The sequence below is a fragment of the Vulpes vulpes genome, chromosome 11, assembly GCF_048418805.1.
Source record: "Vulpes vulpes isolate BD-2025 chromosome 11, VulVul3, whole genome shotgun sequence".
NCBI classification, from domain to species: Eukaryota; Metazoa; Chordata; class Mammalia; order Carnivora; family Canidae; genus Vulpes; species Vulpes vulpes.
In genome coordinates, this window is record NC_132790.1 from 62,798,567 (window position 1) to 62,820,160 (window position 21,594).

Below are 21,594 nucleotides of genomic sequence, written 5' to 3' on the forward strand. Positions count from 1 at the left end.
AGGAATCTCCTTTAGAGTTTCCCCTTGCCAATTCTGCCACACCTTCTGCTAACTCTCCCCCATGGAAGGGACCGGTGGTCAGTGTGCCTCGGTCTCAGCACCAAATCCACCTTACTCCAGTATATCTGACCCACTGGTTTGCTCTTTTGGAGACACCTAATCGCCAGTAGTTATCACCTCATACCCTAAATCAACCTGACTCTGAGTTCCCGTTACATTAGTGGTGGTTGACAGCTCCCAGAAGGGGATGTGTACTGTCCAGGAAAGTTTAAGGATAAGAAGCCAGAAGACTTGGGTTCGAACCGCAGCTCTGTGACTCTACTGTATGGCCTTTCTGAAGTCAGATTCCCCATCAGCACAGGTGAGGGTGCAGCCCCCACGTCCCAGGGTTGTGGAGAAGGTCAGAAATCACAGGTTAGTTGTACCTCGTGAGGACTGAGAGCTGACTGCTGCTGATGTATAAAAACAGCAATTCCAAACATTGAGGTTTAAACTAGCAAGTGTCTAGCAGAAGGGGAAGGGAAAAAAAATCCAGGCATCGGATGGTTAAAAAAGGGCCACAGGAATGCACAGTGAAGTCTGGCATTTTCAGACATTCTGGCCACCCCTGGCTGCTTTCATCTGACTCAAAGCAAAAGCTGACCGGCGCAGAGTCAGGAACTGTCACTTTTTATTACAGTTATTTGAAACAAAGGATTTTTTTTTTAAGATTTTATTTATTTATTCATGAGAGACACACACAGAGAGAGAGAAGCAGAGACACAGGCAGACGGAGAAGCAGACTCCATGCAGGGAGCCTGATGTGGGACTTGATCCCAGGACCCAGGATCACACCCTGGGCTGAAGGCAGATGCTCAACCACTGAGCCACCCAGGCATCCCTGAAACAAAGGATTTTAAATCTAAGAAGAGGATTCCTCCCAAAGATGGAAAGTGAGACAGGACATGCTATCATCTGTTGGCATCTTTGGCCAGAGTCAGTCACCAACTCTGCTTCCAAGTCCAGTGTACTAGTAAGTGACAGAGAGGACACTGTTCCCACCCAATGTCCCTGTCTCTTTCCTCTTCCTAATAAAACCCCGCATTTGTCCAGATAGCCATCCCTCCCCAAGACCCATGAGGGGCAGAGAAAGCCAAGATCTGCCTCCCACCTCCAGAGGGTAAATCAGCAAAGAGTATGCTTCTAAAGCCAGTTACCGGCTCGGTGGAGCACGCTACTTGCATAGAACCACACAGAACAAAGTCGAGGAGTCACATTCCCTGTTTCCACCCACTAGACATGAAAGAAGAAGCTGGCCCATGGCTACTGCCTACCATCTGTGGTGGACCAGCCTGAGAACAAAGCCAGGATGCCAAGGATGGCATGAAGGAGGAGAGATACAAAGGACCCTAGTGACATCTTGAAGCCTTATACCTGGACTTTCTGCTGTGAGCTTTCCTTCCTTTGGAAGCTAGTTTTAGTTGGGGTTTTGGTGTCTCCAAGCCAAGAATAATTTAACAGAGGAGAACCTCTTTATAGGTAATTGTGTGTGAAACAAGCACACGGAGGTCTAGCCTGTGCCTTTTGTTTTTGAGCTGTCCTCTAACCTAGTGGAGCTATTTGGCAGCAGTTTCCCCATGACACTTCTAACTTGGGTAAACAAAGCTCCAGTGAGCCCTGTAAGCTGTAAGGGCCAGACCCCTGTGAGGAAGAAATGACTCCTTCTAGTTTGGCCATTCCTTGGAGCTTTCAGAGGGACCAGAAATATCATCTCCAGGGTAGAAAGGAGGTGGGGGGTCGTCCAAAGATAGAAGAGACCACATAGTCCAGTCTAGTTAGGCAGATGATTCACACAGAGGAAAAGCAGAAGAGAGACTTCGAAAAATCAGCTAAAGCCAAAATGTCAATGGCCTTGATGCTAGGTCAAGAAATCTGAACTCTACCCTCTGGGCAATGGGGAGCTCCTGAAGGTCTGTCTCTGAGCAGAGTAGCCTGGAGATAGGGGAGAACAGAGGTAGAAAATCCAACGACAAGCTCCCAGCCTCAGTGTCTCTCCATTCATGCAGGAGAGGCAAGCCTGGGAGTTAGAATGGGGTGCTCAGAAGAGAGGGAGCTCTGCGCAAAGGGGTACAAAAAGCATGCTCCTTATGGCAACTCAAGTCCCAAAGTCTGCAGATGACTTATTTGAGATAAATTCCTGTGGACTCAAAGCTAGTGCTTTAACAAAACTCCCACTTGCTCAATCCCATGGGCCTTATAGGTCTGTAGGGAAGAGGAATAAAGTCACAGCTATCTGGAGAGCCCATGAACCTCATCTCCTTCATGCAAGTCTTTGAAGCTTTTGCAGAACAAGTGGAGAACTTCTGGTCTGGCCCCAGAGTGAGAGGAGGGCACAGGCGGCTGCCTTCTTGGCTGGGTTTTGCCTGTGCCCTAGTCAGCCCTATTAATCTCCAGGGGAGGATCCTGGCAAGCCCAGAACCCTACAGCCAAGAAATGTGCTTCAACATCAGTGTTTCCCTGTACCCACTGATAAACTCTTTCATGCTCCAAACTATAAAGTCTTGGGATTCCCCAAGAATCCCTTATTCATAAGAGATTCTCTTCTACAATATCGACCCTCAGGATTGAAAGATTTCATCAACCTTTACCTTCTGAAGTTGGTATTTTATATCTATATCTGCATATGTAAAATCATATTGCTGCATATACTTTTTATTTATTTTTTTATTAAAGATTTTATTTATTTATTCATGAGAGACACACACACACAGAGAGGTAGAGACACAGGGAGAGGGATCCCTGGGTGGCGCAGCGGTTTGGCGCCTGCCTTTGGCCCAGGGCGCGATCCTGGAGACCCGGGATCGAATCCCACATCAGGCTCCCGGTGCATGGAGCCTGCTTCTCCCTCCGCCTGTGTCTCTGCCTCTCTCTCTCTCTCTGTGACTATCATAAATAAATTTAAAAAAATTTAAAAAAAAAGAGACACAGGCAGAGGGAGAAGCAGGCTCCATGCAGGGAGCCTGACCTGGGACTCCAGGATCATGCCCTGGGCCGAAGGCAGGCGCTAAACCACTGAGCCACCCTGGGATCCCCCGCATATACTTTTTAAAAACATGTGCTCCACCCCTACGAAATTCTCCACCCAGCCCCACCAGCTAAGAACTGTTCTGCTTTGGTATTAGGTAGAACCATGGTAAATTGCTGATAACTGACCAATTTTGACCAGTGTCCCATGGTTCTGCCATGGGCACCAACTATCCCTACCCTCAGCGTGGTGCAGACAGTACCAAGGCTGCTCAGAAGAGAAAACCTTAGCAATGACATGACCCCGGCGTGAGCTCTGACATCTCTCTAGGAGGTAAATGGAGGGAAAAAAAAAGACAAAGAAACCAGGGGAAGGACGAGCTAATTCATCCTGAAGGTCAGGAGACACTAGAAGGACAGGGTGTCTCACTGGAGAGGCTACCCTGGGGGCCTCAGCTCAGACCTGGGCCATGGAACTGAAGAGGGATTCACACTGGCATGACAGGAGGACTGTGAGAAGTAGAAACATCTTGGGGTGAGGGCCTGGCAGCAGTGACAAATGTGCTCAGGTCTTGGTTCCTAACATCCTCTACTAAGGAACCAGGGCTCTACGGAAACATCGCTGTTTCCAGGGCTGGAGCAGGGAAAGTACAAGCTGGGAACAACTTGTAGTGCCAGAATGTAAGGAAGTTCTCAAAAAATGATGAGGCACAGGAGCTCACCTGAAGGAGCTCCCAGTGGCTAAATCTGGTGCCATGCGCAAAATTAAAAAGCAATAGTAATGGATTATAACCCATAGAATAAAATAAGCATGCATGAGTCAATATTGATATGAATAAATAATTGAATAGATAAATAAGGAAGACGGAGCAGATCTTTCTTACAGCAGAATTCCAATTAATAAATGTAGAAGCAATGATGGAAATAGAAGATCACCATTTGGCAAACATTACAGTAATAACGGTCTCAGGCAAGATCCACTGCTGGATACTAAAATCAGTGGGTGGAGTGTGATGAGAAATAGGACATTTGAAGGGCAGCCTGGGTAACTTAGGGGTTTAGCACCGCCTTCAGTCCAGGGTGTAATCCTAGAGACCCGGGATCAAGTCCCACGTCGGGCTCTCTGCATGGAGCCTGCTTCTCCCTCTGCCTGTGTCTCTGTCTCTCATGAATAAATAAAATCTTAATAAAAAGAAAAAGAAATAGGGTGTTTAAATCGTCTTGACTATCTCCCCGTGAGATACGAAGGCAAAAATAGAAAATTTACAGTAAGAAAGAAACTTACCTTACGATACAGAAGCCTGGCAGACATCCCCTGAACCAAGTAATCAGCATTAGCATCAGCAGTAGTAACTTACTGACATCACATACCCCTTGATACAGTGTACTGGGAAGGGTACCTCACTTCCGTCATCTCCTTACCCAAAATACATCAATCTTTATTTCTAAATGGGGAAACGTGTCTAGCTCCACTGCCAGCTCTGAGTATGGACTATAGATAAGCTAGTAAAGAGAACATTAAACCCAAATTGAAGGGCATTCTATAAAATCCCTGACCAGGACTCTTTAAGAATTAAGGTCAGAAAAGACCATGAATGACTGAGAAGCTGTCCCAGATTCACGGAAATTAAGGAGACATGACAATGAAACACAACATGGGATCTTAGACCAGGAAAAGGGAAATTAGGGAAAAGGATATTAGTGCACAATTGGCAGATATTAAATTGGGTCCGTGGTGGAGCTAATGGTACCATGTTTTTTTTTTTTATTTTTTTTAAACTTTTATTTATTTATGATAGTCACAGAGAGAGAGAGAGAGAGAGAGAGGCAGAGACACAGGCAGAGGGAGAAGCAGGCTCCATGCACCGGGAGCCCGATGTGGGACTCGATCCCGGGTCTCCAGGATCGCGCCCTGGGCCAAAGGCAGGCGCCAAACCGCTGCACCACCCAGGGATCCCCTAATGGTACCATGTTAATTTCCTGGTTTTGATCGTTGCACTGTGGTTATGTAAGATTTATCATCAGGGGAAGCTGAGTGAAGCATTTTTGGTAACTCTTCTGTAAGTATAAAATTATTTCTAAATATAAAGTCATTAAAAATTAGATAAGAAACAAGAAAATATTAAGTGTTTATAGGTAAAATGACACGTACGTGGTTTGTTCTAAAATACTCCAGCAAAGGGGCTCCTGGCTGGTGCAGTCAGTAGAGCATGTGACTCCTGATCTTAGCATCATGAGTTCAAGCTTCACATTATGTTAGGCATGGAGCTTACTTAAAAAATAATAATAAATAAAATAAGATACTCCAGCAAAAAAAGTATGGAGAGGGATGCAGTAAGACAGTAGCAAAGAGATCACTATGAAAGATAGTGATGGGGGCCTTTCTATGATCCTCTTTTGTGTCTGTTTGACATTTTCCGTAATAAAAAGTCAAAAAGTTAACAGTAAAGAATCAAATAAATCCCCACTACAAATGACAGGATTCTAGAGAGTGGATGAGTAATAAATGAATATTTAGAAAATAGAAGATAAACAGAGCCCTCCCTGGAGAGAGGAGAGGCAGGCGAGGGGGGCTTGAGCTGATGCATGTTTTGCTCCGATCACAGCCAAGAATGCTTCCAACAACAGCTAAAGCTACAACAGACACACCCAGGGGATGCCAGAAAAGCAAGACCTGAGGGGAAATGAGGAAAAAAGAAAGGAAAGACCCACCTCTACCTTGCGTGGGCACCTGTCTAGTGAGCATTCAGCCACCTATCTTCTTAGGCCTCCCTGTGGTGGAATGCAAGCCTGGCAGCAGGGAGGTGTGGTGTGGGGTGTGGACACAGGAGGAAGGAGCCTGGGCCTCTCCTCTGGACCTAAGGCAACCCTAAGCTGGGGGGACAGAGTGCTTGGGGTCAAGCTTATGGGAACCAGAACACATGGGGCTGGGGGCTTTATAGGGCAACTAGGCAAACAGGCAGAGGCCAGCCTTTGAGCCTGGGGAGGGGGGAGCACTGTTTCTAGTTAGATGCTAAGTTAATACCCCTTCCCAGGCCAGCCAGAAGGATGCTGACAGAAGGCAGGACAAATACAGAGGATTCCAGGGCCCTTCAGCCAAGCTGCCTTCTGAGGGAGGAAATGGAAAGGAAGGTTTGCTGGGGATGGACAGAGCATTTCGCTAGAAATCGTGTGATGGTTAAAGCATGCGGCCCAGGAGGGATGGCCTGGGTTTCTAACTTAACCATGTACAAGGCAGGCAGCCTGCACCAACATCTGATGGGAACAGTTTCATAAATACCCCACTCCCGTGGAATGGTCGGATCACCAATATAACTGCATGTAACTAGATGGGAATTAAAATATAAGTCCGTGAATGAATAAATGAATGGTCCACATCCATCCTGCCCAGGCCGGAGAGTCCTGAGGCATGTTCTACACTGGCCCCACAGCTCCCTAACAGATCAGGTGGTTGCCCACAGTGCTCACAGGCCTGATGCATGCCCCCCTTCCCTCTCTGGTCTCCGTTCTTCACTCCCTGATTCATGCTTACTGGGACAGAGTTCAAGTAACCTAGTTACACATGAATCTTTGGCTCAGGATCTATTCCTGGGGGGACACTCATCAACACAGTTAGGACTGTATTTTGCCCCTGTAAAGCCAGATGCAAAGCCACCCTGCATTTTCACCTGCTGTGAAGTAGCCAGAGTGCAGTAGGAAAAAGCCAACAGGTCCTTGGACAACCAGCGGTTATTATAAAGTCCTTTCAGCATGTTTCCCATGCTCTCCCCTCCCCAGGCCCACTAAGTGCTCTGCAGCAGCCTGCACATGCCAGGGGCACTCAAGGATCCAGCTAAATGCTAAGAAGAGTTTTCAAAAGATAAGAGATGGAGGCAAAGAGCACATAATCAGACCCCTGGTACTAAACAAGGTAGAAGAGATCTCTCTCCATCACTGTTTCAAAATGTTTCTGGATAACAAACTCCAGGAGGAAACTCAAAATGGTGAATAATTGGGCCAAGTGGCTTACTGGACAGTGGACCTCATGATGTCTCCTTTCTCCAGGCCAATTTTCACTGCTCCTGGAGAGGCCACCGGTCTCAGTGAGAACAGAGCAACAGTAGGGAGACCAGGATGACAGAGAATTCTGCTCGCCATCCCTGGCCTGGGAAACGGAAAAAAAAAAAAAAAAAAAAAGACACTCAGCCAAGTGCTGCCCTCTGCAGGGCTGTGGACACCTGCCTCACTGGGTCCTGAGGTGTGGTCAGGTCTGGTCCTGAGGTGTGACCCAGAGTTTAGTGCCATTCTGTGCACCAAGAGCCTCTTCAGAATGAGGGCGATCCCTGGATGAGGGCTCCTTCAGGCTGAAGGCCTCCATACTCCACTTTGTCACCTCTGTTTAAATGGGTGGAGGGGCCAGAATCCTAGCATCACAAGGCACCTTACTCTCAGTGACGGGGAGCTCACTCCCACTCATAAGCAGTCCATCCTTCCTTGTATTTACTCTCCTGAGACCTCAAGAGCTCAAATCAGAGCTGGAGTTCACCCCTCCTCTATTTGCTATCTCTAATCCTCTCTCTCGTGGTGAACCCATTTCTGAGCAGTGGGGCAGTCTCCACCCTTATCTGCAGTCAGATGCAGAAAGCACCACATACCTGCTGAGTTCCTGCTCTGTCCGGTGCCATGCTGGGTCCCTTCCATGTGTGCACAACCCCACTTATTCTTTCCTCACCACTACTCAACTCAGAGGGTTCATTTTGTCCTCACTTTTCCTCTTTGGAAAGAGTCTCAGAGGCTGGGCCAACATTCACCGGCCAGGATTTGACCCCACCCATTTCTACCTAGGCTGCCTCTGAGATGAGGGCTGCCCCACAGGAGTCTTGTGATGAGGCTCCTTGGACAAGGAGGAGGGGGTGGTACTCAGAGGCATGGACCACCCAGGATAATTATCTTCTGTCTCCTCTGAGTGGCCCCCTGAAAACCTTCCTGTCTCTCTAGGATCTGTGGGTAGGCATGAAGGTTCAGTGGTTTGTGAGGAGCCAAGGAAACCACCACCCTCTCTGGGAAGAGCCTCCAATGGGAGGGGATTTGGAGAGGACAGAGAGTCTCTGACATGGGCTGTTCCACACAGAGAACAAGAAAAGTTGGATAAACCCTTTTCCTGCTTGGACAAGGATATGACAGATGTCTCAACAGAGGCCTCCAGCCCAGCCCCTGCTCCAAGCCTGCCTTACCTTCGGGGCAAGGGGGGGGTGGTCCCATAGCCTCTACATAGGGCATCCCATTTGGTGCTCACCTCAACCCTAAGAAGTACCATTATTCCCAATTCTCTGGTGAGGAACCTGAGGTCAATGAGGACCAATAACTTGCCCAAGGCCATGCAAGTGTCAGGTCTAGAGATCAGCCCACCATTCTCTGACTCTAAAGACTGCTCAAAATCATCAAGACACAGAAGACCTGGTTTTAAGTAAAGTGGAACAAGGGGTGAAGAAGAAAAAGAAACACCTCAGGCATTTAAAGGAGTCAAATCAGGGAGGAGCAAGCCCAATTACGGGTCCACGCATCCCACCGCATCCCACCGGAGCCAGTTGGGCCAGTAGCTACAGGACTCCATCGGAGAGTACTCGCCCTCTCTATTCTGCCTCCCTGGGACGCTGTTTCTCCCCTTGGGCAGCTTCCCCTCATGGTCAGGACAGGGCCACCAGCATCAAATGGAGCAACTCGCTTCCCTGTTTCATATCCAGCCATGGGCAGAAAGTTCATCCTCTCTGTGGAAGAACTTGTCCACTCAGCCATCTGATAGGGTCATCTCCCATCCAGTCCCCTCCCAGACCAATGACGATGAGCAGAGCTAGCACTGCTGATGAGCTGAGAGCCATCAGTTTTTGTGGCAGGGAGGAGGGCCCTACAGGAGGCAAGGGGAATGACCATGATGTTTGATGTTGCAACTTCTGAAGGAGATAGGCTTCACACGGGACCCAACAAGCTCAGCCCTTGTTTTGCTTGTTTTTCCTTTGGAAAGCAGAGGAAATGAAACTTGGAAAAACCCACCTCTGCCCACTTCTCATCTCACTCCTGCCCTAAGTGGACATAATGAGGCTTCTCCATCATCTCGGGATCACCAGCCAGATGCCCCGTGGTGTACCTCCTGTCTGAACACACTATTCAAGGTGTAACCTGCACTCGAAACTCATTCCCAGATCACTGCCAACTTTCACATACAAACCCACTCTGACCTCCAAAAATATAATCAAGGCCACGCAAAACAAAAACCCACTGCCCGTGCAAAATGGGCACACCTTGTCTTTTTTAACTTTGAAGAATGTAAAAACTAACCCAACATTGGCAAATTTCTCTTTAAACCTATCTTCCTACAAGAAGAGATTTGTTACTCTTCTGCCCCAGATTCTCCTCTAAGTCCTGTCTGCTTACTGAGGGGATACAACTTTTCCAACACTAGGCACAAGGCTGTTGGAAAACAGAGAACAGAGTCCCTGCTGCCTCTTCCAGCAAAGCCTCTCACGGAGGCAGATGAAGAGCCATCCTGGGGACAGGAGACAAACCAAAGGGCTGACCCAAACCTTGATTCCACTCCTTAACAGAAATGACCCCGGTGGCACCCTCTCTGCTTGTGGGGCTGAAGGCTGATTATAAACCTGTGATCATTGGAAAGAAACTTGTTACATAGAAAAGGCAATCCCTATTGGACTTTTAAGGTTCTGCATCAACAACTTGGGTCACGCTGTTTTCAGCATGCCTACTCCCTGGCATGAAGACCCCAGGGAAGGGAGGGGTCTGTCAAGTAGTATGGACCAGACCACCCTTGTCTCAAGTTACCTGTCAATCACTTTGCCCCAGAGGAAGGTTGGTTGGGTGCAATGGACCCTCCAGGAAAAGTAAGGAGCAGGAGAAGGCAGGAGGACACACATGCTCACACAGAACAAGGCTTTGGGACTTGCAACACATGGAAAGGGCACCTGCCCAGAGCTCCTATTCCAGTAAAGAGGCAAGCTCTGAATAGATCCCCAAAGGAAACCACTCCTGAAAACATCTGCTGAGACCTGGATCCCTGGCCCATGGTAGACAGCTGTGCCCTTGAGTTCATTCATGCAAAGGTGCTTAGATTCTTTCCTTTATTCTCTTAAAAAAAATAGGCATTTGTTAGTTGTGGACAGGTATGACTTGGAATTTATTAATGATCAATATGGCACATCCACTGACCAAGCAGAACAGATGCCCACCATAACACCTCCCTGACACAGGTGCCATAGAAGGGCCTCCTTAGCTTCTGGCTGACTCCACCTGAGTGAAGGTAAGGTGGGTGAGAGATAATCTATACTTGTCTATGTCACTCCATATGTATATCTACCTATGAACTTGAGTCCAAAGTCTTTTTTTTTTTAATTTTTATTTATTTATGATAGTCACAGAGAGAGAGAGAGAGAGAGAGGCAGAGACACAGGCAGAGGGAGAAGCAGGCTCCATGCACCAGGAGCCCGACGTGGGATTCGATCCCGGGTCTCCAGGATCGCGCCCTGGGCCAAAGGCAGGCGCCAAACTGCTGCGCCACCCAGGGTTCCCGAGTCCAAAGTCTTAACAGGACATGAAGAGAATCCCGACAGATGGTCATCTAGCCTTGCTTAAAAATCCCTGCTTCCACCGGTTTTGCCCAAAGGGCTCCAGAGAGGAAGAGCAACCTCAGGTGGATAACAGAAGACTCTGCCCCGGAAGCCAGAAGTGCCTGGCTGATCTCCCACATCACCTGAGTGCACTCAGTCTGAGCTAAGTGCAAGCATCGGGACACGCAAAAAACTACCGTGGTCTTCCACTCTTCCCTTGGTGGTGATCAAGAATTCTTCCCAGGCCACACAGCTCACACTCACCTTCCTTTAGCCCCTAGGTGTGAGATGGTTTTAATTCCTCAAGACTCAATTTCCTCATCTGTAAAATGGGAATGATAACCTCCTTAGGGCGCTGTGAGAACTAAATGAGCTAATGCACATAAAGTACCTCAATAGGCCTCAAAATACATCAGCTGTCAGAATCACATTTCACTAGGGTTCCTCAGATTAACGATGAATTAAACACAGGTACCAAGTCAGCCATACAGCTCCAAGCCAACCCTAAATGGACTGAACCCCCAATGGCTTTGGTGGCACATTCCCTGTCCCTTCCAGGTTCGCTCTATCTTCCTAAAGACTTATTTCCCTTCCCCTGGGAAGAAGGCCCCCAAGCGGGCAGTGCCCAGCATGAAATTAATAACTTCAACAACCACCACCTCCAATCTTAAATGTTGGTGGAGTACTAGAAACTATTCTACATTTCCTCGTTTAATCCTCAAACCCACATGAAGAGGCTAGCAGAGTACTGCAGTACTATCCCCATCCACAGATGCAGAGGCTAGGAGGAGGGAAGTAAATGATTCCCAAGGGCCTCAGCTTGCATGGAATGAAGTCAGGATTTGAACACGGAGCATGTCAACACTACCCTTGCTAACAACTCAGGCACCATTTGGCCTTCATCTTCTTGGACTTCCAGGGCACAGAAATTCAAGGGTTGCGATTATCACATTTTTTTCCTCTGGGCACCAGATTTTAGGACCCAACTGGTGTGAGGCACAAAGCTCCACAGTGACTCAGCCAGGAAAAGCGTGATAGAACATAGTGAGAAAGGAACCATCTGCCAGCCAAGGAGAGGGGCCTCAAGAGAATCCAAACCTGCCAACACCTCGATCTTGGGTTTCTATCCTCCAGAACTGTGAGAAATAAATTTCTGATGTTTGTCATCCAAGCAGTGGCACTTTGTTATGGCAGCCCAAGCTGATACCAGGTACCAGCCAGGTACCACCAGGCTGCTTTCCTGCCAGGACTCCATCAGCGTGAGCTTTAACCTGGGCATCCGGCCGCCAGGTTACAGGGCCCACCCCTGGCTTCACTCTCCCCACTGGCTCTTGGTTCCAGTGAGCATGTGAGTTTGGGCCTCCCACCCTAGGCCTAGAATTCCTGGAGCTTTTACTTCTTATTAGACCATGAGGCCCTTATGCATGGCTTTTCTGTGCCTATGTCTGGAGCTGGCCAGGGCCCCCAGAAGTGGAACCTGCACCCAGCGCTGGGTGACCAGCCACAGAAGGTTAACCTCCATGGCAAGCAGCCTCTTGTCCAGCTGCCTAGCTCTGTGTCTGCAGGTGTGGCAGCACCATCGACACCTTCCTCCAGCGCTTCTTCAAACAGAGGGGATCCTAGAAAGGTGGATGCAGGATTCTAATAATATTTAGTTGCTCTAGGAGCTGAGTGAAGCAGTTTTGGGGAGCAAGCTGGCAGCACTCTTCTATCTGCCTCATTTCTAAAGGGCTTTTTTTAGGCTTTTTTTTTTTTAATCTCTTATTTCCCTTTCTTTTGAAAACAACCTGACACAAGGCCTTCCTGTTAATAGTAATAATAGTGGTAATAGGATGCCTGAGTGGCTCAGCAGTTGAGCGTCTGCCTTCAGGTCAGGGTGTTTTCCCAGGTCCAGAGATTGAGCCCCGCATCGGGCTCCCTGCACGGAGCCTGCTTCTCCCTCTAAGTCTCTGCCTGTATCTCGTGAATAAGTAAATACAATCTTTAAAAAAAAAATAGTTTTAATAGTGGCAATTCAGCAGACCAGAGTCTTCAGCCTCTCCCTGATATTTGGCTCATGGCTGAGTACCCAGTGTCCAGCCGGGGAAGGGCCCTCTGTTACACTTTCAAAATGGAGAAATGAAACAACTCTTAGCATTAAGACTGTACTGACAGTAGTCTACCAATGGCAGAGTGAAAGCTCTGACAGATGCCAGGCCCTACATATGCAGCAGAGAGGACATGGGACACCAGACAAAAATGGAAGCGATCAATCAATCGCTATCCTGACTGGCTCAGGAAAAGAGGATGCTGGCTTCTGGGCAGGGGATGGAGGTTAATGCTACCACCAGATTATTGAGCACCTACCATATGCCAGGCACCATCCTAAGCCCCTTTCCCTTTTCCCATAAGCCTCACAAAAGCCCTCCAATGCAGATACTATGGTCAGCTCCAATATCTTTTAAAATGAAAAACCCCAAAGTTTAGTGAAGTTAAGAAGCTTACTTGGGGTCTTACAGCTCAGGTGGGGGCCCCAGGATACAAACCCATGTCTGACTCCAGGGGTCTTACTTATCCACAGTGCTTCAGACTCAGTAGTCAGTGACAGAGAAGCAGGGCAGACATCAGAGCAATGAGTTTTTATCATTCAAGGGCAGAGCAGGTGTGGATGGCTGTGGAAATAAGAGACCCACAGGCTCTTGACTGTAACTTAGTAACCCAAGGCTTCCCTTGTGTAATTACTGCCCACCCAGCCAGGCAGAAATGCCCAGTGGTGGCAGGCAGCTCAAGGGAGCTGTAGCCACTCTCCTGCCCCAAGGAAAGTCTGGTAGTACATGGGGGTGATCATTATTCCAACCTTCCCTGGTGCTGTGCTGAGAGGGCTAATCCGCCAATTTAAAATTATAAAATCACCCATTTTTAGAGCTAAAAGTACCCTTAGAAATGATTTGTTCCAACTCTTTATAAAAGAGGTCGAGAGGCATGGTGTGAGCTCTCATGAGTAGCCAAGATTAAAACAGAGGGAGCTCTCAGTCCAGAGCTCCTCCTCACACCCATGGCCCAGGGGTGGCCCTCTTCCCAAAGGCAGAAATCAGGCCCAGAGAAGTACAGCTCTGGAATGCCACCCAGCCCCCCTAAATACCACTTCTCACTTCCCCAGCCCTATGGCCCAGTGATGAGAGCCACAGGGGCCACAGGGGTGCCTCTTCCTAACACCTCCTCCCCAAGGCTCACTCGGCCTCATCCAATCTCAGGCATGGAGAGGAAGCACAAGCACCTAGGCCGTAGGGTCCCGCCTCCTCTCCAAGTGGTGGGAGAAGACCCCCTGCCAAAACACTGGAGGCTGCCCCTTGGTCACAGGTGAGTCTCGAGAACCATGAGGACCACGGGTGGCAAAGGAGAAGTCAATGGCACTGGTTCTGGAGCTGAGATACCAGAAGTGAGCTCCTATTCTGTCACTTAGCAGCTGCATAACCCTAAGCCAATTCAATTTCTTCTTTTTTTTGACAGGCAAAAAGTTGTAAATAATTAGTGTGTATAACTTGATGTTTAGAGATAGGTATACACCTGTGAAACCATCACCATAATATATGCCATAAACCAATCCATCACCTCTGTAAGTTTCCTCCTGCCCTCTTATTTATTATTTTTTGTGTTAAAAACAACATAAAACCTACTTTCTTAGCACATTTTAAAGTATATAGTACACTAATGTTAATTGTAGGCACGAAGCTTACAGTAGATGTCTAGGACTTAGTCACCTTGTATACCTGCAACCTTATATCCTTTGACTAATGCCTCCCCATTCCTCCTCATCCCAAACCCTGGCAACCTCCATTCCACACTCTGCTTCTAGGAGTCTAACTATATCCAACTGATTAGTGGTATCATGTAGTATTTGTCCTTCTGTGGCTGCATGAGCTAATTCTTAACCCCTACAAACCTCCATTTCCTGATCTGAAAAACCAACATGATTATACCTACTTCACAGGCAAAACACAATGCCTGACGATTATTTTTACAGTATTGTTATTATCATAATGATGCTCTACCACCCATTCAGTGGCTCTTCTTCTATGCCAGAAACAGTGCTAAGTGCTTTAGATGAACAATCTCATTTATTCTCACCTACAAATCTAAAACAGGTGCTATCAATTTCATCCCACATTTGAGGAACCGTGCTCAGAGTTGTTCAGTGAATTGCCCAATGTCACACAGCTACGAAGTGGTGGGGCTGGGATTTGAACCAGGTCTACTCCTAAGCCTCTGCTAACATCTGTGGGCTATGCCTTTCATGTTCTTTATTTTATCCAATTTAAAAAAAACTTCCAGTGTTAGGCAGGTCCTGGGGGAGAGTATCCACTGACAACCAAACTGAGAGTGCCACAGACCCTTTGGGAATGGAGCATTTGGTAATTTAATTTTCCAGTTAGCTCCATATTTGCTAGAAGCCTTGTTTACTGCTCAATATTTTCTAAACCCTGGCTCAGAGCACGAACTTGCCAACCTGAAGGACAGTTTGAAAACTGCTATAGCTTCTCTGTCACTGACACATTAAGGCCCCCAGGATGCTCACGTGGCCACAATGTGGTGTGGGGGAACTCAGTCACCAGCACCCCATCCTCCTCTTTGCTGAGGATCTCCACTCTCTGCTTCTCTTCGCACTCCTGGGGCCCAAGGCTCAGGCACTGATGTGCTGGCCATCCCTGGGGAGAACAGGACCCGTGTTCTTTTCTGGCTCTGTCACTAACTGGGACTCAGATGCCTCATCTGTAATGTGTGAAAGAATGAAATGGAAGATCTCCAAGATCCATGAGAGCCAGAGAGAGCAGCTAGGTGCAGTACAAAGAGGGTCCTGGATTCCAATCTCACTTGTAACACTATCTTAGCAACCACAAGTGCTAATATCTGCTGCGCATCCACTGTGTACTGGATCCACTGGATCCACTGGACATAGGACTTGCACAGCATTATCTCATTCAATCTTCACAGCAAGACTGTGATGAAGGTACTTTTATTCCCATTTTGCAGGAGAAGAAACAGAGGCTCAGGGAGGGTAAGGGACTTGCTCCAGGGCATACAGCTAGTAAATGAGCGTCAGGATTTGAAAGCCCAGCACATGTAACAGTAAACATTTGGTGAATGAACCCTGTTTTGTCTGTGCTCCTAGCCACTAAGCCAATAACCAAGCTCACCCCATAACCTTTCCGGTGCTGCACCTTGCTCTCCCCAAGAGTATGCTCCCACAGTTGGCTGTTATAAAGTAAGCAGACCCTAGCCGGGCCACCAACAGGTGCAGGGCCCTGGCCCGAGCACCCTAGATCTTAGCAGAGGATCCTCATCAGTGACCAGGAGACAGAGTCTACACATGGAAGGGATCAGGAGTCCGGTGGGCCCCTCTACCCTGACACTGTCAGGCTCTTATCACGGGGCACACAGTAAATATCCTATGGAGCCCCAAAGAGCCCAGGGATCAGCTGCAGGCCTGCCCAGGTACTGCCTTCCACAGGAGTTCCGGAGGCCCAGGCCCCCCCCAACACCACCACCTCGCTGGCTCCCTGCCAACCGCACTAATCGTCTCCGGAGCAAAAGCGAGTGAGGGCTCGCTGCCAGTGCCAGCCGGACAGCTAAGGGAACCAAGGGCGCGCCAGGGGGCAGCGGGACCCCGAGGGTCCATCTCCCCTCACCCCGCCCCCATCCCGCGCCTCCTCCGATCTGCATCACCCGTCACTTCTTGGTTCTGCAAACTCCCCGGGCTCTCCTTCACCCGAGGGCCAGCGCTGCCGCTGGTTCCTCCCGGGGGCTCCGGGGCCGGTCCCTCACTCCAAGCCCAGCCCCGAGCGCGCGCGTCTCACCTGCAGCCCCGCAGGCCGGGCTCCGCGGGGCTGAACGTCCCGGCGGGCCCTCCGCGAGGCCGGCCTTGGCCCCAACAGCCGCCGCCGCCGCCGCCGCCTCCTGTGCCCGCTACGAGACCGGGAGGCCCGGGCATGGAGGGCAAGTCCCAGGGCGCCGTCCCGCTCGCCGCCGCCGGGCTCGCGGGTGCCCGCCGTGCGCCTGCCTGGCTGGCGAGCCCGGCGCGGCCGCCCCGGCACGTGCGTGCGCACGCTCGGGGGCGCCGCGGCCCCAACCCCGGCCAGAACCACCCCTCGGCTAGCGGGATTCTGGGAATTGCAGTTTGCCTGGAGAACAGCCCATCCCTTCAGCCCACGGAATCCTGGAAGTTGTAGTTTCTTCCCGCGACAGGCGCAGCTTTACTTGCTGTTAGATTTATACGATTATGGGATTCCTGATGATAAATGTAAATGCAAGTTAAGCCAACAATCAGATGTCATTTATAAAATAAAAGTGATTAATATATCACATGTTTTAAAAATATCTATTACCACAAATACAAGTAAATTCAAAAGCACTATCCAGTTCCCCTCACCCACCCCCACCCCATCCCATCCATCCCATCTGGACCCTCCTAAAGGGCAAACATTCCCAACTCTTACGGTTGCTGCATCTGGCATTTACTGTCCACTCTCAAAATATACATATGCTCCTATTTCTTGATTTATGAATTCTAAACCCCTTGGCTTTTTACTAGGATAGATGAAAATTCAACTCATTTAAATATGTGCACCAACCATGATTACCTGCACCCTCATTGAGTTATGAGACATTTCTTTTTTTTTCTTTCTCCAAATTTTTATTTAAAACCCATTTAGTTAACATATAGAATAATATTAGTTTTAGGGGGGCACTTGATGGGATGAGCACTGGGTGTTATTCTGTATGTTGGCAAATTGAACACCAATAAAAAATAAATTTATTATTTAAAAAAATAAATTAAATTAAATTAAAAAATAAAAAATATTAGTTTCACGTGTTGAATTTAGTGATTCATCACTTACCTACAGCACCCAGTGCTTATCACAAGTGTACTCCTTGATACCCATCACCTATTTAAGCCACCTCTCCACCCCCTCAGTTTATTCTTTATAGTTAAGAGTCTGTTTCTTGGTTTGCCTCTCTTCTTGCCCTCCATGTTCACCCGTTTTGTTTCTTAAACTCCACATATGAGTAAAACCATATGCTATTTGTCTTTCTCTCACTGACCAATTTTGCTTAGTATAATACTTTCTAGTTCCATCCATGTCATCATAAATGGCAAGATATCATTCTTTGTTATGGCTGAGAAACATTTCGTTGTATACATATACCACATCTTCTTTATCCATTCATCAGTCGATGGACATTTGGGCTCTTTCCATAATTTAGCTATTATTGATAATATTGCTATAAATAAACATCAGAGTGTATGTATCCCTTTGGATCAGTATTTTTTATCCTGTAGGTAAATACCTAGTAGTGCAATTGCTGGATCCTAGGGTAGTTTTATTTTTAACTTTTTGGGAAACCTCCACACTATTTTCCAAAGTAGCTGTACCAGTTTGCATTCCTACCAACAGTGTTAGAGGGTTCCCCTTTCTCTACATCCTTGCCAACACCTGTTGTTTCCTGTGGTGTTTTAGCCATTCTGACTGGTTTTAGGTGATATCTCATTGTAGTTTTGATTTGTGTTCCCTGGTGATGACTGATGTTGAACATCTTTTCATGTGTTTTTTTAGCCATCTGTATGTCTTCTTTCAAACACTCTCTATTCATGTCTTCTGTCCATTTTTTAACTGGATTATTTGTTTTTGATGTTGAGTTCAATAATTTCATTACATATTTTGTTTTTTTTAATTTTTATTTATTTATGATAGTCACACACACACACAGAGAGAGAGAGAGAGAGGCAGAGACATAGGCAGAGGGAGAAGCAGGCTCCATGCACCGGGAGCCCGACGTGGGATTCGATCCCGGGTCTCCAGGATCGCGCCCTGGGCCAAAGGCAGGCGCTAAACCGCTGCGCCACCCAGGGATCCCTCTTTACATATTTTGGATACTGACCCTTTATCAGATATGTCATTTACAAATAACTTCTCCCATTCCATTAGTTTCCTCTTAGTTTTCTTGGTTGTTTTCCTTTGCTGTGGAGAAGCTTTCCATTTTGATGAAGTTCCAACAGTTTATTTTTGCTTGGTTTCCCCTGCCTAGTAAGAATTTGCTACAGTCAATGTCAAAGAGTTTACTGCTTGTGTTCTACTCAGGATTTTGATGGTTTCCTGCCTCACATTTAGGTCTTTCATCCATTTTGAATTTATTTTTATGTGTGATGTAAGAAAGCGGTACAGTTTCATTCTTTTGCATGTTGGCTATCCAGTCTTCCCAACACCATTTGTTAAAGAAGCTGTCTTTTTCCCATTGGTTATTCTTCCCTGCTTTGTTGAATATTAGTTGGTCATATAGTTGTGGACTAATTTCTGGGTCTTCTATTCTGCTCCATTGATCTATGTGTCTGTTTGTGCCAGTACTATACTGTCTTAATGATTACAGCTTTGTAATAGAGTTTCAAGTCCAGAATTGTGATCCCTTCAGCTTTGGTTTTCTTTTTCAACATTACTTTGGTTATTCGAGGTCCTTTTTGGTCCCATATAAATTTTAGGGTTGCTTGTTCTAGCTCCGTGAAAAATGCTGGTGGTATTTTGATAGGAATTACATTAAATGTGTAGACTGCTTGCATAGCACAGACATTTTAACAATGTTCATTCTTCTAATCTACAAACATGGAATGTTTTTCCATTTCTTTGTGTCATCTTCAATTTCTTTCATCAGTGTTTTATAGTTTATGAGATATTTCTATCAAACTGGTTAAACTTTGCTTTTTATTTTTAATTATTTTAAATGATAAGGCCCCAGTGTTGAGGCACTAAAACTTAGTAAATTTATGCAGGGCCATTTGACAATACAGTCAAAAGCCTTTAAAATATGCAGACTGGGTGGGGGGACTGGGTGACTCAGTTAAGTGTAAGACTCTTAGTTTTGGCTCAGGTCATATCTCAGGGTCTTAAGACAAGCACTGTGTGAAGCTCCACACTTAGCTTGAGGTCCTTTCCCCCTCTCTCTATCCTTCCTTCTGGTTCTCCCCCTTTCCCTGCCACTTGCTGTCATGTGTGCTATCTCTCTTTCTTTCAAATAAAAAAAATAATTTTTAAAAAACATGAAGACTTTTATACAAGAAATTCTTATATTTGTGGATGAGTGCAAAGGCTAAACAGTGTTGTTTGTAATCATAATAAAAGACTAGAGTGAAAAAAAAAGACTAGAGTAGCCATATTAATTTCAAATAAATTATAATCAAGAACAAGGAAAATTACTAGGGATAAAAAAGGGGGGATATTATGTAATGACAAAAGGATCAATTAACCAACAAGACACAATAATCATAATTGTGAATGTACCTAATACCAGAGCCTTAAAGTAAATGAATCAAATACTGATAGAACTAAAAGTAGAAATAGACAAATCTGAATGATAGGAGGGGACTTCAACGTCCCTCTCTCAACAACTGACAGAAAAACTAGACGGAAATTCAGCAAGAATATAGAAAAACTCAACAAGTGGTGCCTGGGTGGCACAGTTGGTTAAATGCCTGGCTCTTAGGTTCAGCTCAGAGTCTTGAGATTGAGCCCCACATAGAGCTCCATGTTCAGTGCGGAGTCTGCTAAAGTTTCTCTTTCCCTCTTCTTCTACCCCATCCACCCCTTAAAACAAATATTAAATCTTGGGGGGAAAAAAAAGGCTCAACAACACCAAAACCAACATGAACTAATTGACATTTACAGAACACTCCACTAAACAACAACAGAACACACAATCTTTTTAAGCAGCCACAGTGTGTGTATAAATATATATATATATATACATATATACAAATTAACTGTATCCTGGGCCATAAATTTTCAAATTTGGCAAAACACGTGAACAGATATTTTACTGAAAAGCATATACTTATAACAAATAAACACCTGAAAAGATGTTTGACACCACTAGCCATTAGGGAAATGCAAATTAAATGAGATATCACTACACCCCTATGAGAATAGCTTAATTAAAAAAATAACAACAAGGGATCCCTGGGTGGCTCAGCGGTTGAGCACCTGCCTTTGGCCCAGGGTCTGATCCTGGAGACCCGGGATCAAGTCCCACATCGGGCTCCCTGCATGGAGCCTGCTTCTCCCTCTGCCTGTGTCTCTGCCTCTCTCTCTGTCTCTCTCTCTCTCTGTGTGTGTGTGTGTGTGTCTCATAAATCAATAAATAAAATCTTTAAAAAAATAACAACAATACCATAGTTAGCATACAAAGAACTGGATCTCATACATTCCTGGTGGAAATAGTTTGATAATTTCTTAAAAACTAAACATGCACTTGTCTTATGACTCAACAATTGCACTCCTGGGCATTATCCCAAAGAAATGAAATCTCCTGTCCACACAAAAACTTGTATCAATTGTTCATAGATGTTTTATTTGTAATACCCCAAAACTTGAAAGAAAAAATATCCCTCAATAGATAGTTAACAAGATGAATGTATGAATAGCATATCCATACCATAGAATATTATTCATCAGTGAAAGGAATGATATATTCAACAACTTTGATGGGTATCAAAGGCATTATGAGAAGTGAAAAAAAAAAGCCAGTCACAAAACGTTACATGTTATAATTCCATTCACATAACATTCTTTAAATGACAAAACTATGGAGATGGAGATTAGATTAGTGATTATCAGGAGTTCAGGATGGGGTATAGGGGACAGCAGCATGTGACTATACAGGGGTAGCAAGCTGAAGATCTTTGAGGGTATGCAATAGTTCTGTATTTTCTTTTCTTTTCTTTTCTTTTTTTGTGGTGGTGGTTACATGAACCTACATGTGTTAAGATGGCATAGAACTATGTAAAACTTCATACCAATGTAAAATACCTGGTTTTGATATTGTACTATAATTATGTAAGATGTATACCATCAGGGGAACCGAATGAAGAGGTTCCGTGGAAACTCTATGTACTACATTTGCAACTTCTTGTGAATCTATAATTATTTCAAAATTAAAATGTTCAAAAGAAGAAACAAACAAAAACAGG

At 46.3% G+C, this 21,594-nt stretch overlaps 1 protein-coding gene across 5 annotated transcripts in view; it reads right to left on the minus strand.

Annotated features, from left to right (window-relative positions):
* The window catches only part of POMGNT2 (protein O-linked mannose N-acetylglucosaminyltransferase 2 (beta 1,4-)), a 142,922-nt gene that overhangs the window by 7,652 nt on the left and 113,676 nt on the right, over positions 1–21,594 (minus strand). The window contains exon 1 of one of the 5 annotated variants that reach the window (XM_072726595.1): positions 16,436–16,713. The exons of the other annotated variants lie outside the window; for them this stretch is intronic. The gene's annotated coding sequence lies outside the window, so the exon portion shown is untranslated. Of the gene's footprint in view, positions 1–16,435; positions 16,714–21,594 lie in introns of those variants that run through there. 5 annotated transcript variants of the gene reach the window in all.